This window comes from Panthera pardus, unplaced genomic scaffold (genome assembly GCF_024362965.1).
Source record: "Panthera pardus isolate Hobbes unplaced genomic scaffold, ASM2436296v1 HiC_scaffold_6, whole genome shotgun sequence".
NCBI classification, from domain to species: Eukaryota; Metazoa; Chordata; class Mammalia; order Carnivora; family Felidae; genus Panthera; species Panthera pardus.
Window position 1 is genome coordinate 50,332,870 of NW_026526991.1, and position 21,144 is coordinate 50,354,013.

The 21,144-nt window shown below is 43.1% G+C and overlaps 1 long non-coding RNA gene across 1 annotated transcript; it reads left to right on the forward strand.

Moving 5' to 3' along the window:
• The first annotated feature begins 146 nt into the window (after window positions 1-146).
• LOC109270456 (uncharacterized) lies at window positions 147-16,669 on the forward strand. Its single transcript, XR_008419621.1, has 3 exons — window positions 147-389; window positions 1,779-1,861; window positions 16,539-16,669. It is a non-coding gene; the product is annotated as an uncharacterized LOC109270456 (long non-coding RNA).
• Window positions 16,670-21,144: the final 4,475 nt, after the last annotated feature.

Sequence of the window (21,144 nt, forward strand, 5' to 3'; positions counted from 1 at the left end):
AAGACGCAGACGCCGGGGACGGGGCGAAGGGCGGGGTGAAGAAGAGAGGGCAAGCCGGTAAGCGTACTCGAGTGTCCGCGGGATGCCTAGACCAACCCCGCTGGCTGGACAGCGTCGGCGGGGGGGGGGGGGGGGCACTTGCAGAACTTCTAGCACCTCCGGAGAGAGATAAGTGAGGGAAGCCCAGGTCTAGTGAGCCAAAAAGCCCGGAAAAGCAAGCCATCCCCAGCACCCTAAAACGAAAACCCAGATGCCCTTCAGGACAATCGGCCACAACCCAAAGCACAGAGCAGCGAATCTCCAGTCGAAAGACCCGTTTATTCATGGCTGCTTTGGTCCTCCGCTTTCTTAAGGAGTTAAATTCATATCATCAAAGGCTCTTATTCAAGGTACAGTTCTCTACGCCCCGTTCCAGACGCAGAGTATAGGGATCTAGGGCAGGGACCCAGGATTCTGTCTTTTTCATGCACGTGCCAGGTTATCTATTTCGATGCTCAGCCGGGTTTGGAAACTACTGGATTAGATGACATTCAAAGTCTGTTTCCTCTTTTCCTCTGTGAGTGCACACTGGTCTCCCAAGCTCCTTGCAGCTGGACTACCTACCTGCTAACAGTGGGGCAAAACAGCATCTACTTATAGCCAAGAGTATGGACAGGGACTGGGGAAAGGAAGTAGAAGAGAAAGCAAAGAGGCTTAAAAAGTTATTCCGGAGCCAGGGTTCCCATACGGGATACTGTTTGAAAGTCATGGTACTCTTTGAGGAACACCATAAAACATATGATTACCTTACTTATTTTTATACTATTTGTTATGAAATTACTCTATTAATAATAAACCTAAAATACCTAAACATGTGCTGTTTGCTAAATCCCAAAGCATTTTATGATAGATTTTAATATACATTAACAACAGCCAGCACCAAAGTTTTAAGAAAAATCTATGGGAGAAAATACTAAAATTGATTTTTCCCTTTGGATACAAATCTCTCTTCTTGTTGCTTTTAGAAAAACTCTGTTGTAGCTGACAAAACACCAGGTGTTTCCAAGATTTCCAAGGATCATCTGTGTGAGGTTGAATTCCTTGCTTAACACTCAATAAAGGCTACTGTTCCCACCACAGTATTAAACCTGGTCTGCCACAGTCCTGGTCTCTTGGATGGAAATCAGTGGATACCTTCTTGCCTTTGTCTTACCTCACCTCTCAACCTTTGACACTGGTAACTGTTATCTCCTTGTAACACTTTGTTCCCTGGGCTTTCCCTGACCTGTGTTCTCAGGGCTTCCTCCTACTTCTCTAGCCATGTATAGTTTCCTTGGGCTCCTCTACTGCCCTCTTAAGTACTAATATTCCCCAGAGGTCCATCCTAAGCACCTTCTCACTCTGTAACCCTCCCCTCGAGCATCTTTCACCTACTCTGGAATCGACACTCACTGACTCCTAACCTCATCTCCAAACCTGTGCAAAAAACCGCCTAGTAGATGCCACTGCTGGATGTACCTCAGCTACTTCAGACTCAGCGTATCTAAACTGAAAGTTATCTGCTGCCCAAATCTCGGTCACTTATGTGTGTCCGAATAGTATATTCTTGTTACCGACGTGGTGATTAGGGGACAAGACTCCAGAGGTTAAGCTACTGTTTATATAACTCAATTGCATTCCTCGAAGTAAAGTGACTATTTGGGATGGTGCGAACTTTGCTTCCCTACCTGTTGTTTCTTCGTTTTAAAAATGTTAACTATTCAAGGTTTCTGAATACCATTTTTACCCTTTTTACACAGTAAGCAACAATACTCCAATCTGGCTATGCATGAAAATCACTTGGGATGTTTCTAAAAGTGAGATTCCTGGATCTACCCTGAAGGTACGTGTCCACAAACACAGGCATGGAGTTATTTGCTCTGTAATTGTTGTAGTAGCAAGTAAGTGGAAATAGCAGAAATGTGTCTAAGTAAGAGACTTACTGAATTATGATACATCCATCCAATGGAATATTCTCCAGTGACTTTAAAAAAGAAAGGAAAATCTCTATGAACTGATAATGAGTGGTTTTCAAGATATTCAATTAAATAAGAAAAAGCAAAAGCCATGCATATAGTTTTATTTATGTGTATATGGGTATGCTTGTTTGGGGGAGAAAGAAGGAAGGAAGGGGGATAGGAAGCCAGGAAGACCAGGAGAGGTAAACCCAGAAATTAATGAAAATAGTTACCTACAGGTAGGATAGAAAGAAGGTAGAAGAAACAAGACTGAGAACAAGATCTCTGAGCGTAACTTTTTATAATGGTTTTAACTTCTGAACTGTGTGAATGTTTCACTTATTCAAAAATAAATAAACCAAAAGCAAACCTGAATTGGACACAAACAGAAACAAATGAAAGTGTCTATCAAACATATGCTATAACCTTGCAGGGAAAATAATTACTTCAAGTTACTTTTGAATACTTTGAATAAATACTTTTAAGTTACTCTGACCATAGACCCTTAACAGGATATATGCTGAGGACAAAAGATCTACAAAGTAATCTTAAACTTCACCACACACTATGGGTAATGCTAGTTTTAATAATGTTATGATAATTTTGAAATTATGTATCATAGGATAAAGCAGATAAGTAAATGCCTTTATGTTTTTATCAAATGAAGGTTTTTAATGGATATGAAAAGAAAACAAATGGAATGAGAAAACTCCTACAATATTAAACTTGCATTAGCAATGTCAATATGAGCTGTGGTTTCTTAAAATATATTTTCTAGTTCTGTCTATTGAGAGGACCTGAAAAGAATGTCATCCCAGTAACTCTGATCACATCTACCACCCTAACTCTTGGTTTTGGAATACCATTTTGTCATTCAAAGAAATGGAGGCTTCTTAAGGAGTGGCTGTTTCTACCTCTGAAACAAGGAAAATAGAAGGCAGACCTGGGGCTTGTTGTACCAGATGGCAAGGAAGCCCTCAAAAAACAATGGGGTGATGATAAAAGGATTCAGGCACCCCCTTGAAGGGACTTCCACTAGCCAAATTTCGGGAAGCTTGAGAATCAGAAAATCACTGCACTTGATTGTAACACACTGAGTATGTAAAAAGTGATGTGTCCATTGTGATACTTCCTAAAAACAAAAACAAAACAAAACAAAACAAAACACCTTTTAAGGAAGAAGGAAAGGGGAAAAAAAGGAAAAGAAGAAAAGAATGTCAGGTAAGAAATTTAAAAAGAAATTCTAAAAATATAAAACACCATTTTGCAATCCGCAACGTAATAACGGATTCAAGCAAGGGTCACAAAAGGATAAAAAAAAAAACAAAACATTGAGTGAAAAGTCAATGGGAAACAGTGGCTCAATAGTCTCACGGCTATAATAGATTACAAACTGCAAAGAGGAAAATGTATTTTTACAATGAAGATTCTTGTCAGTCACCCCTTTATCAAGTTTTCAAACTTCACGCCATTAATGAGACAAACTGATGTGTGTCTCATGGTAGGATGCAGTACAATGTACAGAAGATCAGCTGTGAAGTATTTTTGCCAAAAACATTTAACCTGGTTTTAATTAAGGCTGCAGACCACATTGTTCAATGAAAATATGTGAACTACATATGTAATTTAAAACTTTCTAGTAGCCACATTAAAAAAAGAAACAGGTACCATTAATTGTAATGATGCATTTTATTTAATCAAATATATCCAAAATATTTTTATTTCAACAGGGTAATCGACATAAAAATCACTAATGAAAAATTTATGCTCTTTTTTTTCATGCTAATTCTTTGAAATCTGGGGTATATTTTACCCTTATAGCACATCTTAACTTGGACTAACCATATTTCAAGTACCCAATAGCTACATGTGCCTGCTGGCTACTATATTGGATAGCACATTTCCAGATCTAATTTCCAACTTGCCTAAAATCCAAGGAACTGAGGTATAAACTAAATAATGCCACGAGGAAACAGAAAGATCTAAAATAGAAGTCAATACAGTTTTCATAAAGGGCCAGATAATAAATATTTCAGGTTTTGCAGGCCCTGTGGTCTCCATCACATAATTTTCCTGCCTCCTCCTCCGGCTCTTCCTCCTCCTTCTCCTTCTCCTCCCTTTCCTTCTTTCTCTTCTTTTTTACAACCCTTTAAAAATGTAAAAGCTGTTTTTAGCTCTAGTGCTGTTCAGAAACAGGCCATAATATATGCAACTTGACCTAGCACATGTGACATTCTACAAGACAACTGACCTGGATTTTCTGAAAAGCCAGCGTCATGGGGGAAAAGGTAGGAAAGAACAAGAGGGATTCCGGGATTGACGTAAGTCCAGTCACTGAAGCCAAGAGTATCAGGAATGGGTACAAGGTGAGGCTAGAGAGGTGGGCTACAGCCAAACATGCCGTGCCTTGGGAGGCCTCAGTAAGGTTAGTGAGGAACCACTGAAGGCTCTAAACAGCTTAACCATTTTCTCCTGAAACCGTGGCTATTCATCTCACACAAAAGCAAGCTCTCGTGTCAATGTCTGCTTGAAATCTATCCTAGGAAATTTGTTAAATAAATCAATCTGAATCATGAAGCAAAGAATTTTCAGTATCTCATTCATGTTGCTTCTCATGCAGAAGTTTTTTTTTTTTTTCCCTATGTTATCTATAATGTGTCTTCTGGTTATTTTGGAAATGTATTTGTTTTAGAATGCCTGGAGGGGATCAAGGCAGGTAGCCCACTGTGAAGTTGTCATTAGTAAAGCCTAAACATTTTATTGGGAGAGCAGGGAGGGAATAAGGTTTAGTGACCTGTTTAATTAATGTAATGAAGTAAAGCACACGGTTAAGGTGTAGTCACGATAATGACAGTTTCACAGTTACATGAAAGCACTTCAGATTAATTTATCCTGATGAGTGTTTGAATTAGTATTTTGTCTGTTTTGTTTGTTAAAGTAATGTCTGGAAGGAAATGGTAGAATCAAAACAAGAAATGGGTTAGGGGCGCCTCAGGGACTCAGTCGGTTGAGCGTCCAACTTCGGCTCAGGTCATGATCTCATGGGGGTTGGCTTGTGAGTTTAAGACCTGCGTCAGACTCTGTGCTGGCAGCTCAGAGCCTGGAGCCTGCTTCAGATTCTGTCTCCACCTCTTTACCTCTGCCCCTCCCCTGCTCACGCTCTGTCTCTCTCTCAAACATAAATATTAAAAAAATTTTTTTGAAAAAGAAATGGGTTCAATAATAGGACTGCAAAAAGATTGGTAATTACATACAGAGCAGAAATTATAATCAAAATGTGTTCAATTTCATTTAGTCAACAGATATACCTATGTGTGGCAGGTAGTACTGTTGTCAGCAGATGCCTAGTTCCCCTGTCATCCTAAGCACATAGGACTTTACTTCCCCACCTATTTGAAGTCAGTCATGGCCATCTGACTTGCTTTGGTTGATGAAACGAGAGCAACGTGTCACTTCAAGGTGGAAGTATTTAATTGTGGGTGCTCCTCTCTCTGTCCCTAATTATTCCTTACCTTGATGATTGTGGGAGTGTGAGGTACAATGGCGATCCATCATATGATGGACAACTGCCCTGGAGAGTTCTAGAGACCTGCAGGAAACTTTGAGTCAACGAGAATAAATCTTGGTTGGGTTAACCCACTAAGATTACGGAGTTGTTTGTCTTGTCAGCCGAACCTAGCCTATCCTTCCTGACATAAGGCTGATCACATACTAGGTGGTTGTGTTGGTGGGTACAGTGAGAGACCTAAGGAAACAATTATAAACCTTGCCACAAAGTTCCTATAAAATAATTAAGGTATGTACATTGGGAGTTAATGGGATGAGGGGCTGGAAAACCGTACTAAGGGCTGATTCAGCAGAGTTTTGAATGCTAAAACACTGGGATAGCATTGTGCGGTAGGAAAATGGATTAAAGAAGTATAAAGCCTTACCCACAAAGAGTGGATATCTAGTTTCATAAGTCTCCAACCAGAAATCCGGACTCCTAGTAGTTCAGTAGTGATAGACCAAAAAGGGAAAAAAGACGGAAGAAAAAAGTCCTTTGGGAGTGCCTAGTTGACTTATGATGTTATTTAATACATAAAGTATGTCTTTATAGTGTTTTTAAAAAATGATATGTAAGATGACAAACTGATATGGATTTTTAAGGTGAAAGAGAAAAGTAATGTCACCTCTGAGGAGACAGATTGGGTAGTAAATACCACGAGATCCCATGAAGCCTTCGTGGCCTCTTCTTTACCACCTGGGTGCCACCGTAGAAATATTGATCTCAGTAATTGCCATTGATGTTATGCCCCTGTCTCTAAATGTTACAAAGTAATGGTCCCAGTTATCTCAATTACAATTGAATTTAGTCTGCATTATTATGTAAGTTTTTACTCAAGGTAAAATAATGTGAAGGGCTAACTCCATGCCCTTCTATTTCTATTTCAGCATATACGTCTTTAAGTTCTAGGAGAGTATGTTGATGAAAGAACTATTGCTTTCTTAAATATGCTTTCTAGAGGCTCCTTTCCTAACATGTATGCCATGATTGAAGTAAGCACAGAAGCGAAAGCACAACAACTCTGCTACCCCAGAGGTACGGTGCTGCAGACAGATCCCTCGTTGGCCATCTTGGTCTTCAGTTGTTAGGCAGTTTATGAAAATTATTGATCTCACAGAATAAGTGGGGGAAAAAAGCAGCAGAAGTTTGGAAAGTATTAGTGAGAAGAAGCAAATGGTTACAACCCATTTATTCAGTCAATACGTATTTCGGGACAGTTACTGGGCACTAGAGAAAGATAGTGAACAAAACAAGTCCCTGCATATTCTAGGGGAAGGAGATAGACAAAGATCAAGGAAATACAAATAGCAAGTGGTTCTAAGTACTATGGGCTACACTGAGATTAAGGGGAGAGAGGATGACGGGAGTGGAGGCTTCTTATTTCAGATAATGGTGATCGATAGAAATAGAGACAGAGATAGTATTAAACTGACATTGAAAAGATAGTGTGCTATGTTGGCTCTGGGATGAATTATTGAACAGAAGAAGTGCACATCGAGGAACAGGTGAAAAATGTAATAGTTACGCAATTCATAATCAGTAATAGAGGAAGAAGACTGACGTCATGGAACAGAAATATATTTGGGCATTCCACAAGGTCAGCCTGGTTGCAGAAGTCAAAGTGCCTTCAGATTACCAGCTGTGTTTTCCTGGGCACATTGTAAGTGGCTGGAAAATTCCCTCCATCTGTGCGAAGATTCTACCTATGGCACATACCTCTGGTCAAAGACAAAAAAAAAAAAAAAAAAAAGTCGCCCAGCTCATGAAGCATTGAAGAAAAATAAGATACAAAGAACTAGGGTGGAATGATAAGGAGCAAAAAGGGAAGGAATGAGTGAAAGACAAGTAACATGCAGAAAGAGAATTACACTGAGGATAAAGCCATTATATGCAGGGCAGTAGAAAAAAGAATTTGAAAATTCTCAAAAAAAAAAAAAAAAAAGCCATAAAGCTATAACAACAGTTCATTTTACCCAATGGCTTATTTCATTAAGGAAGATAAAATCTGTGAAATTCCACTTTTCATAGACGAAAACAGAATTTGGAGAGGGCACAGAAAGATTCTTTCACACCCAGAAAAATAGAACATTTATGTATTTTTTATCTTCCTTTATTTATAAACAAGAAAAGTAGCTAATTTTGAGTGCTTATGATGTGTCGGCCATCAAGTGCTTTTAGTGAATTAGCTCCTTTACTCTTCCCAACAGCCCCAGGAAGTAGGTACCAGTAAAATATCCATTTTACTTCTGAGGAAACTCTTGTGAAAAGGTTAAATAACTTGCTTAAGGTTGGAAGCGGCCTAGCCGGGATTTGAACCCAGGGAGTCTGGCGCCAGCGCCTGTGTTCTTTGCTGCTGCGTGTCCAAGCACAGCTCTGTGTTCTCAGCATCTGTGCACAAAGCCAAGAACACTGGGGTTGTGTGGAGACAAATATTGCTGCAAAAGAAAACTCCTTGATTTTCTGCCTTCGCTTATTTGTTTGAGATTTGTAAAACATACACACGTTCCTTTGAGATCCTCAAGTAGGTGTAAAACAGTTATAAAGACAGCCACAACATGATGTCATCTGTGAGTGATCCATAACTCAAATTGCACGGAGGTTACTTTTCACGCAGCTGCTGGATCAGCCTGTAAGAACTCCCTGCTCCGCGGTTTCAGATCAATAGTGCATGTGGGAGAAATGAATGTTCCTTACCTCTTTCCTGGCTAGCTCTGTTTTGGAAAGATTATTGTTGGCTGACACCTTCCCCATAACATTTGACCACTACTCCACATTTTGAGAAAAAACGCTTCCTTACAGCTCCCACACTGCTCTTTAAAAAACTCCACCTATTATCTCTTTGCTAAGTTGTATCATTGCCAAATAATAAGGGGAAGTACAAGCTTTGAACTATTTCTTTGCGGGGGGGGGGGGGGGGGGGCGGGATTCACTTAAGAAGATGATGCTCAGATATCCGGACATCTAATTAATCCCTAAATTGCATCTATTCTCCTTTTCCTCTAAAATGTCTCTTCGATTGCCCCTTCATTACTATGTTTCACTCAGGGCCCTTCCTAGGGTGTGTGGAGCCATGGGCAAATATTTTTTGCAGCGCTCCTGTCTGTATGAACGATTTAGGCCACCCTAAATCAACATGGCAGTGCCATTCTGGCAGCCCAATCTCATGCTCACACAATCCTAAAACAAAAACAAAAACCTGCATTGCCCAGTAGGTGCCATTAGCTTGCCGGGTCACCCTCCCAGAACCAAGACCTGGCCACAGAACCCCAGGATGATAGCATAGTCGAGAACCACAGAGCAACTTGGGATGTCTGATCAAGGCCACTCATTGGACAGGCAATGGAAGATCGTCCACAAACAGAGAAACTGGTACTGAGCCCACATGGGGCCCCGGTTCTGGTTGGAAGCACCCACCCAGATGGACACCAATCCATTCTCAGCTGGTCCCAGGTACCAGAGAGGGTCTGAGGAGATTTAAGGAAGTCACTTCAAAGAGTGAGACCCCCTGATGTCTGGGGCCCTTGTTAGGAGCCCTGAGTTACAAGTCTGAAAGTTATACCAACACCTTATTCTGTACCTTCTCACCTAACTTAGTACAACTCTGTCCTGGCTGGCCTCACAACCTCCATTTTCCTTCTTTTTGTGGTCATTGTTCTCCTGGTGCAAACATATTATTTCACTGTCTTATTTTGTGCCCTGTTGCCTCTTACTGATTTTATCAAATGCCAAGCCCTCAGTTGTAGTCCTCATTTACATTATGGTCTAGATCCTAGCCCCTCTCCCAGTGCCTGGGTGGCTCAGTCAGTTAAGTATCTGACCTCAGCTCAGGTCATGATCTCACGGTTCGTGGGTTCAAGCCCCATGTTGGGCTCTGCTGATAGCTCAGAGCCTGGAGCCTGCTTCAGATTCTGTGTCTCCTCTCTCTGACCCTTCCCTGCTCTCACTCTGTCTCTCTCTCAAAAATAAAGTGATATCTAGATAGATAGATAGATTGATCCTAGCCCCTCTCATCTGCTCAAGATCATTCACTCCAGCAACCCTTCCCTGGTTAAGTGTCTGTTTCTTGATCTCAGCTCAGGTCTTGATCTCAAGGTCCAGTTGGTTGTGAGGTCAGGCCCCAGGTTGGCTGTGAAGCCTACTTAAAAAAAAAAAAAAAATCATTTCTCTGTCCTCACTTCCCCCACCAGTCACCAACCCATTTCTTAGCTCTCCTGCACCAAAATCACTTAATAGGAATGTCTATATTTATTTATCCTCAATTCCTCTCCTCCAGGGCTAACTTGTGCTCTGCCCAAAGGCATTTGATAGAGGAGGTGCTGGTAAAGGCTGAAATCCAATTCATTCTTTGCTTGCCAAGCAAAATGCCTGAAACAGGACTTTGTCATTTTTGAGGAACAACATTTGAAATTGATCTACCTCGAGGCATCACCGTTTCCAATTGGCCAGCCAGAAACAGGCTTTAAAAAAAAATTTTTTTTAAATGTATATTTATTTTTGGAAGAGACAGAACACAAGCAGGGGGAAGGGCAGAGAGAGAGGGAGACGCAGAATCCGAAGCAGGCTCCAGGCTCTGAGCTGTCAGCACAGAGCCCAATGTGGGACTCAACCCCACGAAATGTGAGATCATGATCTGAGCCAAAGTCAGACACTTAACTGACTGAGCCACGCAGGTGCCCCCAGAAACAGGCTTTTTTTTATTGATTTTGCACAAAGGTCCTGCATGTTCTCCTGGTCTTCGTTAGCCCACTTCAGTCAGACTTCTACTCCCATCATTCTCCTGAAACTCCTCTGCTCCAAGGCCACCATGTGGCCACGAACACAGGACACTCACATCACTATACCCCATGGTTGGGGTATTTGTTTCCTATTGCTGCTATGACAAAGTACCACAAACTTAGTTGCTTAAAACAACACAAGTTTATTATCACACGGTTCCAGAGGTCAGAAGTTCAAAATGGGTCCGCAGGATGCCTTCCTTCTGAGGCCCTAGGGGACAGTGCGCCCCTTGCCACATCACTCCGAACTCTGCTTCCATTGCCCCATTGCCTCTGCCTCTGACTCCAAACCTCTTGCCTCCCCCTTCTAAGGACACTTGTGATCACATTGTTCCCACCCTGACAATCCAGAACAATCTCCCCATTTCCAGTTTATTAACACGATCCCATCTACAAAGTCCCTTTTGCCATGGAAGGTAATGTATTCACAGGTTCTGGGGAGTAGGATGTGACTGTCTTTGGGGTCCCTTGCTCAGTCTATCAGTTAGCTCTCAGCTGTCCTCTTACATGACTTATCAGAGCCACATTGGACGCACCTAATCTCTCCTTCTGCCTTCATACATTTTGGGCCCCTGGTTTCAGGGACACCACTATCTCTTGATTGTCTCCCTTTCTCGTGTCTGCTGCTTCCGAGTAGTTGCCTTTTCTGGTCTTCCCTGTTCTCCCTGACCACTTGGTCTTTGCTCTTCTCTCTACACTCTATTTGGTCTCATGTCTTTAAATAGCATCTATATGCCATGATTCTTTTTTTTTTTCTTTTAATTTTAGAGAGAGAGATTGAGAGCACAAGCCGGTGAAAGGGACAGAGAGAGAGAGAAAGAGAATCCCAAGCATGCTTCACATGCAGCAGAGACTGATGTGGGGCTCAATCCCATGACCCTGGGGTCACGACCTGAGCTAAAATCAAGAGTCAGACACAACCGACTGAGCCACCCAGCAGCCTCGTTATGCTGTGATTCTTAAGTTTGTATTGCTGTCTGTTCCCCTCTTGAACTATAAGCTTGTATTTCCAACTGCCTGCCAAAAAACCCCATTTAGATCAGTAATACACATGTAAAACTTAATATGGCCAAATATGAATCCCTGATCTTTTCCCCTCAGATCTGCTCCACCTACAGTCTTCCCCATCCCACAGTGATGGCAACTTTATCCTCATGGTTGCTCTAGCCAAACTCTCTGGATTCATCCCTGACTCCTCTCTGTCTCCTCCATCCCATAACCAACCCATCAGCAAGTTCCACTGACTCTACCTTCAGAACAGGCCCAGAATCTGACAGATCTCACCATCCCCACTGCTTATACACTAGTCCCCCCTCTGCCTTCCTTTCTGTGCTAGCTTATCGCAGCAACCTCCTACCTGGTCTCCTGCGCCCAGTGCTCTCCCAGATAGAGCATTTCTCAATGTAACAGCCGTAGTGATCCTTTTAAAACAGGTCTTAGTATATTACTCCCTTGCTCAAAACCCAGCGATGGCTCCTTATCACACTCATGGTAAAAGCAAAAACCTAAATGGTTCTACAGGCTCTGCCCTACCATCAGTCTCACTGACAGTATCTCCTCCTGTTCTGCCCTTGGATCATTCTGCTTTGGTTGCACTGGCCTCTTTCTTGTTCCTTGAACGCATCAGTCTCAGGGCACTTCCCCGGTGTGTTCCCCCCTGTCCGGAAATGTCTTGCCCAGGGATCTGTGTGTCTAGCTCATTCACCATCTTTGAGTCTTTGTTCATATATCATCTTCTCAGTGGGACCTTCCCTGTTCACTCTGCCAAAGGCACCTGGTTGGGAATGTGAATTGTTAGAACCCTTTGAAAGTGATTGTGAAGTGTCTTTTAAAACATATTAACACATCCTTTAATATAGTGATTCCATTTTGGGGGATCTCTCTCACAGAAATAGAAGGCGTGGAAGAGCCCTGTATAAGTTTATGGGGATATTTATTGTACATCTTTCTTAAACCAAAAAGAAGCCGGGAACAATCTGATTGTTAGTCAATAGGAAAGTGGTTGGATTAATTATAGTAAATCATATTAAAGAGCATTATGCAGCTATTAAAAAGAATGAAGTTTCTTGGGGCACTAGGGTCGTTCAGTCTGTTAAGCAACTGACCCTTGATTTCAGTTCAGTTCATGATCTCAAGGACATGAGATTGAGCCCCCGAGGTGGGCTCTACACAGAGCATGGAGCCTGCTTGGGATTCTCTCCTTCCCTCCTCTCTGTCTTATAAAAAATCAACATTAGGGGCGCCTGGGTGGCTCAGTCGGTTAAGCGGCTGACTTCAGTTTAGGTCACGATCTCGCGGTCCGTGAGTTTGAGCCCTGCGTCGGGCTCTGTGCTGACCTCTCAGAGCCTGGAGCCAGTTTCAGATTCTGTGTCTCCCTCTCTCTCTGACCCTCCCCCGTTCATGCTCTGTCTCTCTCTGTCTCAAAAATAAATAACCCGGGGCGCCTGGGTGGCGCAGTCGGTTAAGCGTCCGACTTCAGCCAGGTCACGATCTCACGGTCCGCGGTCCGTGAGTTCGAGCCCCGCGTCAGGCTCTGGGCTGATGGCTCGGAGCCTGGAGCCTGTTTCCGATTCTGTGTCTCCCTCTCTCTCTGCCCCTCCCCTGTTCATGCTCTGTCTCTCTCTGTCCCAAAAATAAATAAAACAAAAATAAATAAATAAATAAATAAATAACCGTTAAAAAAAAAAAAAAAGAAAAGAGGGGTGCCTGGGTGCCTCAGTCGGTTGGGCAGCCGGCTTCGGCTCGGGTCATGATCTCGCGGTCCGTGGGTTCGAGCCCCGCGTCAGGCTCTGGGCTGATGGCTCAGAGCCTGGGGCCTGTTTCAGATTCTGTGTCTCCCTCTCTCTGACCCTCCCCCGTTCATGCTCTGTCTCTCTCTGTCTCAAAAATAAATAAACGTTAGGGGCACCTGGGTGGCTCAGTCGGTTGGGCATCCAACTTCGGCTCAGGTCACGATCTTGTGGTCGGTGAGTTCGAGCCCCGCGTCGGGCTCTGGGCTGATGGCTCAGAGCCTGGAGCCTGCTTCCGATTCTGTGTCTCCCTCTCTCTCTGCCCCTCCCCCGTTCATGCTCTGTCTCTCTCTGTCTCAAAAATAAATTAAAAAAAAAAAAAAGTTAAAAAAAATAAAATAAAATAAACGTTAAAAAAAAATTAAAAAAAAGAAAGAAAAGAAATCAACATTAAAAAAAAAAAAGAATATCTAACTTAGTAACTAACTTAATTACTAAGCCAAAGGATGGCAATACTGGATAATTAAGCGAAAACAGCACATTGCAGACTAATGTGTAAAGTATGGTTACATTTTTGAAAAACAAAAACAAAACAGAAATTCACATAACTGTCTTAAGATCACACAGAAAATGTAGCTGGATAAACACTACACTGTTAGTATCAATTTCCTGTAGGGTATGGGAACAGAGAAGGAAAATAATTGACTTTTTCTTGAAATACTTTTGTGTCACTTTATTCACTAAAAGGTGCGCATAACAATTCAGGAGTTGCAATTATTTTTTAAGGTTAAACGGCACACCACTCAACAACAACCTCATAATCCATTTCCGTTCACTTAAGTGTTTGCTGATCACCTACTGTGTTTCAGGCACTGTGCTAGATGCAGGATGATGGGATGGGTCAGGCACCGCGGTGCTGGTGGTAGTGGGGGGACAGGTATGCTTGTTTTCCATCCAATATCTGAGGGTTTTTTAAATGAAATTATTTGCCCCACTTAAAAATCAGAATATTTTGCATTAAAACTTTAGGCTTCCAAATTTAGTATATCTGGCAATACTGGGCCTGCATTCTCTCTTAGAAAAAATTGACATAAACTACGTACTTTGTCTCCTCTTTACATGAGGCCCATTGTCTCTAGTTGGTCATAGTTCTTACTGCCCCCTATTAAAGGCACATGTCCCTTCTCACTTGCTTTCCTCCTGTGTGCATTTGAACCTGTAACTCCTGACCTAATGAAGGCAGGGTTGTATGGATGCAGAGGAAGTAATAGGTAAAGAGGTGTGAAGGGCATAGACTTGAGAGGGCTTGGTGACCAATTTGTGGCGGGGACGGGGTGGGGACAAGGAGACTTGCGTGGATAATTACGTCACTATCTAAAACATGGAATACAAGAAGAGAGCCCAACTTGGGGGAGGCTAAGAAAAAAGATAAGCATTCTGTTTTGGACAGTTGGAGGTGTCTGTGGAATATCTAGATAACAGTTGAACATATGGATCCTAGGGAAATCATCAGAATAAGAGAGAAAAATTGGGGAGTTGAAGGGGTAGTTTTTATACTGACTAAAACAATGATAGTTGATGAAATTGTGCAGGGGGTGGTGGGAGAATGAACTCTAAAGAACATTCCTTGTAGACAAGAGTAGAGGAAGGCACTAGCAAAGGAGTCAGAAATGAGCATCCAGGAGACAGAGGAAAATCTAAAGTCATCATAGAAGCCAGGGACTTAAGGAAGTTCCCCAGGAGGGGCTCCTGGGTGGCTCAGTCAGTTAAGCATCTGACTCTTGATTTTGGCCCAGGTCATGATCTCCAGCCCCAAGTCGGGCTCTGCTCTGGGTGCGGAGCCTGCTTGAGACTCTCTCTCTCCCTCTCCCTCTGCCCTTCCCCCACTCCCTCTCTACCCCTCCTTCTCCCCTTTGCCCCTCTCCCTTCCTTATTCCCCTCTGCTCCTACCTCTCCTAGCATGGGTGAGTCCACACTCTCTCTCTCAAAAAAAAAAACTTTCCCAGGAGAAAATGGTTACTACCCAAATGTCACTGGACGTCATATCTAGTCTTTCAGAACCTTATCTTAAACACAGATGGGAGTCTTGAGCTCTGTCCCAACCCTATCTCAAGCTTGGAGAGGGAACTTACACAAGTCTTTAAAAATTTGGGGGCCTCAGATACCACATCTGTAAGTAAGGAAATTGGACCAGATGATTGATCCCTAAGGTCTTTGAAGTACTAACATTCTAGGATTGTTAGAAGCTGCCTTCTCCAGCCAGCTATCACTAGTACCTGTTGTTCTTGAATCCATGCAGCTGTACGAGTGTGTGTGTGTGTGTGTGTGTGTGTGTGTGTGTGTGTGTTGCTTCTATATACAGAAGGATGACTGAGGCTCGATTTGGTCAGTTCTACCTAATGAAAAGAGGAAGCAAGTAACTGCTCCTTGAGAAACAACTTAAAGAAGCCTCTACTGTAGCTTTCCCAATTCCCATAGATCAGTTATAACATACACATGAATTTTCTTACCCTGAAGTTACTTCCAAAAGTAAATTCATAGGAATATGAGAACTGTGATTTACAAGGAACCAGTTGTTCTCTCCACCCCAGATCAATCACTTCTTACGGGGGGGAATTTCCCTTCTGGTTTCTAATGTTTTTGTTAACTATGTTATGAGTTTCTTAATGGTGACATCTTTCTCCTACATAGTAGGCCCTCAATAAGTGTGTGTTGAAACAAATGTGTTTCTCAGCTTATTCAATGTTTATGTTTATCAATTAGATTAAGAATGGGTATCTCCACTTAATTAGAGAAAAGTATGTTTAAGAAGCATAATTTCAGGGGGTGCGTGGGTGGCTCAGTTGGCTGAGCGTCTGACTCTTGGTTTCCACTCAGGTCATGATCTCACGGTTTTGTGGTTCAGGTGGAGTCTGACTCTGACCATGCCCAGAGTCTACTTGGGATTCTCTGTCTCCTCTCTCTCTGCCCCTCCTCCACTTGCTTTCTATCTCTCTCTTTCAAAATAAATAAATAAACATTAAAAAAAAAAAAGAAGAAGCAGCATAATTTTAGGAGGTCCTTAAAAAGAAAATGAACCTTGGGGAAAGGAAGCATCATAAGAAAAACCTGTGGAAAATGGCAGATTCTGAAATAAAGAGAATTGGTTGTGATTCAAGTTGAAAGATGCCAAGATCAAGGAGGAGGGTGGATACAAGTTATAGCTGTCACAGTGCGTGGAGTTAAACGATTATTGCTCAGTCTATGCCCACATACAGAGATGTTGCATATCCTCTTTCAACGGTAACTATCTGTTGCACTGCATGCAGGGGCAGTCGCATTTCCTGCAGGAAGGGGTAGAGGAGGGAACTGCCATCCTGAGTACTCCAGGTGCTATTACAGTTTTCTCCTGCAGGGTGGATTTTAACATCGGCTGAGCTAACACCGTTAGTCAATCCCCTCTGTGATGAACGTGCTCATTTGATTTTTGTAACCTCACCATACACCTTCCCCATTAAATTCCTTCCAACAGGATCCTGATAAGGACCAAAGCCACTTCTTGAGCATGAGGCTCATGTGCAATGGCACTTGTTAGAGTTGCCAGATGAAACACAGGGCACCCAGATAATTTGAATTTCTGATAGACAACGAAAAATCTCTAATGTAAGTATTCCCAGAGTTTCCTGGGGTTTTGTTTTTGTTTTTGTTTTTGTTTTGGTCTAACCTGACAGCCCTGCATTCTGTATTCCATGAGGTTTCTGTTACTGATGTTTCTGATTGACTTGGTTACAAGACTTCAGCCATCCCCTCCAGGGTGCTTTTGTACCTCTGCTGCCCTCTAATGGTCACGGTTGGTCACTGGCACCAGAAAGGCTGGATCACTCCAGTCTAGAAGAATTTTGAGGGAATGGGGATGAAGCATGTCCATTCAGCAAACATTCCTGGAGCGCGATCTTGCTTTGCTCCAGGCATTGTGCTGAGCTAGCTAGCAATTCCACACCCTCAAGAAGTCCCAGGCCAAAAGACTAGAGAGATTTGTTTGCTTCTAATGTTTCTCTATTTCTGAGAGAGAGGCAGAGCACGAGCAGGGGAGAGGCAGAGAGAGAGACGGGGAGACACAGAATCAGAAGCAGGCTCCAGGCTCTGAGATGCCAGCACAGAGCCTCGTGCAGGGCTCAAACCCATGAACTGTGAGATCATGACCCAAGCCAAAGTCAGACACCCAACTGACTGAGCCACCCAGGCGCCCCCAAGATGAGAGATTTGTACAGAAAGCATACTGGAATCAAGGTCAGATGTCTCAGAAAAAGATGTTCTGTTCTAAAATCTGTCACTGACAGTGCTGTGCACTTAGATTTGGGAGCTTCTGTTTTCTCTTCAAAATAGAGTACAGACAGCAGGAAGGAAATAATTACTATTTGAAAAGTGCAGCAGAGTTCATCTAGAGAAAACAGCTTTGGGCAAACGCTTGGCCATGCAAAGCCAGGACACGGAGTCTAGCAAGGATGAGAAAAATTAAACATAAGTAAATAAAACTGATAAAACTGCTGTAGATAAAGTGGAAAAGGGCATTATCCTTAGATGACTTATGTGGATGATCACTGATTTGGGAAATGGGCTGGAGACAAAGGATTGGGGTCTTAAAGAACAGGCAAGAGAAGAACCAGGCGAAGACACCTATTGTAAATGAGAGCATGCACGTCTAGTAGGACAGCAGCTGGCCAGCCCACGGGACAGTCTGAAATCTGAGTCTAAAGTTCCTTAATTTGCTCAGTAATCTTCCTCGATTCCTTGCAGTCTTTTATAAAGCAAGTTACAGGCAACAGCGTTGGGTCCCTAGGTCCTAGAGATGAAAGCCTGGGGCTCTGGGGCCAAGTTAGAGGGAAGGAATTGAGACAGAGCCAGAGCATGAAGGGGAGGCAAGGAAGTAGCAGTAAGAGGGGATTAAGGAGAAATGGAGCCTTGCTGGTTCCCAATGACAATAGGCCGTGCAAACATCCTCCTGGAAATGCCTAGAAATAGTTGGGTGTTGACTATATTTCCTACAGTTACAAAGCATAGGTACCTGAGATATTTTACTTGTATAGGAGGGCCCCAGAAGGCTGGAGAGTTTTGTGATTCTTAAAGCTCATATATGATGAGGTTGTTGCTAATCTGTGTGATCCAGTACTGTTCCAACAGTCTGTGGTTCTTACGTGGATTCCAATCGAAAGAGAAATGATATACTAAAGGAGCACAGAGAAATGGGTGATAAAGGTCAGCTGCTGGGACCGTGGAGCGATTCCATGACACGTGTATCACACCTGGCCTTCCTCCACTAGCTCCTCGAATGCTACTCTCCTCTTGCTGACTGCCCGAGCTAGGACCCTAGAGGCATCCTCCACTTCTGGCTCTCTCCGCCCTCCCTACCCCTGCAGCTCCTCACCAAATTCTATAAATTCCACCTCCTAAAAATATGCTTACTCTGTCCGCTTATCTCTATCTCCTCTGGACCACCCCCGTGCAGGCCACCATTATGTCTTCCCGAACAACCTCCTAAAAGGTCTTGCTGACTCAAGTCATCCTAAAAATGAACCCCATCAATAGCTTCTCATTGCTCATAGCATGAAACGTGATGAAAAGTTTCTTTCTGAGCCGGCTGGTACCAGCCAACTACTGAGATCACTCAGATAACTGCTGAGTTTATCTTCTCCCCACCACCGCCCTCTTTCATCCTAAGCTCCAGCCATCCTGAATTTTGTGCAGTTCGTCGGTACGTTGGGCTCTCTCTTGCTTCAGATCTTTGTACAAGTACGACTTCCTCAAGGGAGTCTTTCCTGACCCTCCCTAGAGGGAAAGTTTCTCATTCTGTGTGGCCAGTTCTCCTAGAGATAATAATGGTAATGTTAGAAATTATAGTGTCCACTGCAAGCCAGGCATATCAAGATGATTAGTAGAAATACACCATTATTTTTGCAACAGAGTAAATAAGAATAAAGAAATAAAGCTTTAGACAATTGGTCTTTGGGATAAACTATAAACATACTTGAAATAAACTAATTAAATACTAATATCCTTATATAAGGATATTAACCTTAAAAATATGGAAGAAACTTTCACATAAATTCAGTGATCTGAATTCTTAATGTGCAAAATTAAAAGCCACGTTCAATTTTGGGTTTTATCCAAACGTGAATTTTGACATTATCCATAAAACCAGAAAGAGATGCAGATCACATAGTGTTGTGAGGCTTGTACGACATGGCAGAATTTCAGTTTCCATTAAATAAACAATAAATGACTTTAAAAATTAAACACAAAGTTAAATTTTTCATAAAGAATTGATTTACTAAGTGCCTGCACTGTTCCTTCCTAAAATGTAAAGAAAGCGACCCCTGGTGGAATGCTGATGAAGCGTTTCTCTAGTGTTTTGAATTTATCGACTCAACCACTGTAGGGGTAATAAAGGTCTGTGTGCCAGGCATTGTGCTAGGCTCTGGAGACAAAGACAGGACTGAAAAGCGAAGTTCAGAAGGTTGAGAGGCAACGATTTTTAGAAAAAGCCGATCATAGCTGCAGGGGTTAGAGTGGAAGTAATGAATTTGGTAAGGGACTGTGCGAGAGATGGTCAGGAGTGGCTGTACAGAGTAGGGTAGCAATAGAGACAAGCTATTTGGACATGGTACCTTCCGGAAATTGTCAATGGTTTCATTTGGTGGTGCATGAGCACTTACGGGACAGTGGAAAAGTAGGCAAGCACCTAGCCTTTATCCTATTACATTGTGCCTGTCAAATGGTCTTTGCTGGATATGAACAGAGTTGTAATAAATCCTGCACAAAAATACATTGAGTGGGCGCCTGGGTGGCTCAGTGGGTTAAGCATCCGACTTCAGCTCAAGTCATGATCTCACAGTTCGTGGGTTTGAGCTCCATGTTGGACTTCGTGCTGACAGCCCAGAGCCTGGAGCCTGCTTCGGATTCTGTGTCTCCCTCTCTCTCTGCCCCTCCCCTGCTTGCACTCTCTCTCTCCCCCCTCTCTCTCTGTCTCTCAACAATAAATAAACACTTAAAAAAGTTAAAAAATAAATAAATATCAAGGCAATGAGCAACAGCAGGGTCGCTACAGTTTATTGAGGCATTTATATGTGCCAGCAGCTTTTTCTGCATTATTTTAATCCTCACGACAACCCCATAAGCTATGTGTTGTTAGTCTCACTGTCCGGTGGAGGAGGCTAAAACTTGCATAGGTTAATGATTTGCACCGGGCATTTAGCCAGTAAGCTGTGTGGCTGAGCAATGTGACGGCCACTGTGCTACTCTGGTCCGGTGGGCCTGGACCCCAGCACTGGGTCGTCAGAAAAGATAGGGTGGATAAAGCCACGAGGACAAATGAATTCATCAAGGGAGGCTTGAGAGGGAAAGAGAAGGGGGAAGGGTGGAAGCCGAGAGAACAGCAACAGTGGAGGGAGCAGCAGAGAAGGCGAAAAGGAGAAGGCAAAGAAAACGGAGAGAGAGACCACCTAAAGGAATTAGAATTCCAGAATTCCTTTTCAGAAGGAAGTAGAATTCAACCATGTCAGACACTGCAGACAAATGAGGTGTGATCAAGTTTAGATGTTGATCACAGATGGGCAGTTAGGAGCCCACTGAGTGTCTCAGAGAGACAGATGTCCCTGGAATGGAGGACAGCCTTCTATCAAGGGAGCTGAGGAGCTGTCGGAAGTGGAAGAAGGGAGCGAGCCAGCACGGTAGGCTTTATCAAAGGGCCTGGCTGATGAGATGGAAGGGTTTCCCCGTAAATTAAATGTTGAAGAAGGTATCATTCGGAGGAGGGGCAGACATGGAGAACAAGAGGTTGACGGTAAAGTAGAAAGAATGACTGACCAAGTTGGGAAGCAACAGAGGACCCAGAGTGTAGAGGAAAACGGGCAAGAAGAGAGATACGCAGGAAGAGGGGGAAGGAGGGAGGCCCCACATACAGGGGTCTGTCTGTAAGCAGAACAGGGAAGGCAGAGTCAAGCCCAAGGCCTGCTTTTTACCTCTGGAGTCGAAACCGGGGACAGTGGCTCAGAGTCAGAGGATAGGAAAGGACAGGAGGCTCGAAGAGAAGCCTTCTCACAACCACTGTGGGGTATGGAGGTTATGGATGAGCCGAGACC